The following is a 976-nucleotide window of genomic DNA, read 5'->3' as shown; positions in this document are numbered from 1 at the left end:
TTTAAGAGTGTTTGTTTTTGTTTGTTTGTTTGTTTGTTTGTTTAAGAAAGTTACACATTTATACCAGAAACTTACAAAAACAGTTTACTAGAGTTTTAAATTTTTTTTTTTAATCTCCAGGCAAGAAAGCAGTAAATTTCAGCAGCTGCCCAGAAGAGCATAAAAAAGAATGAGTTAAGCCAGAATGGAGGTCAACCACTTGAAGAGAGGCAGCAGGATGGTGGGGAGGGGAGATTTAGAGAAAGAGAAAGGAAGCACAAAATACCAGAGCTATTATGCTTAGAACAGAGAAAGAATAAAAGGAAATATGCATTATTCTAGCGCTTTATAACTTTAGTCATTCCTTTTGCCTATCTTTTTCTTTGAGATTGATCTTGAACTCATAGAGATCCACCTGCCCTGCCTCCAGAGTGCTGGGAATAAAGGCATGTACCACCTTGCCAAGCTTGGCCTATCATTTTAGATTATATGGTCATGTAGATTTTTCTGTGGTGTTTAATGAATCAAATACACCATTTCTCATTTTCAGAAAATACTTCTTTGTCCCTATTGTGTAATATTTCTGATCCTAAAGTTTGGGATGCACTGATGAGAAGACAGACGTAGTATTCATCTTTGTGTTTGCAGTTTAATTAAGAAGAGCTTAATCAATGAGCCACATTTGTAATGAGTACTAAACATAAATGCAGTGTTCTTTGACAGCAAATGCATTTAATTTACTTTTTGCAACTACATTTGTTAGTCAATAAAATGATATGAATAGTATAATTTATCATTGAATAAGAATAGTTAAAATGGGAAGTGGGTGTACAGTTGAATAAGATGGTTTGGGATTTTCTGTGTGATATACACACAAAAAAATCAACAAATTTTAAAAAATGAATTATATTTGAGGAGGAAGCATAAAAAGTTATATCACGTTAATTAGTAGAGGTGATAAACATTACCATTGAAATCTACCCAATGACTTTAATAG

Source organism: Nannospalax galili, unplaced genomic scaffold (genome assembly GCF_000622305.1).
Source record: "Nannospalax galili isolate Female #2095 unplaced genomic scaffold, S.galili_v1.0 scaffold1153, whole genome shotgun sequence".
Lineage (NCBI taxonomy): Eukaryota > Metazoa > Chordata > Mammalia > Rodentia > Spalacidae > Nannospalax > Nannospalax galili.
Note: the sequence above shows the minus strand (reverse complement) of the source record.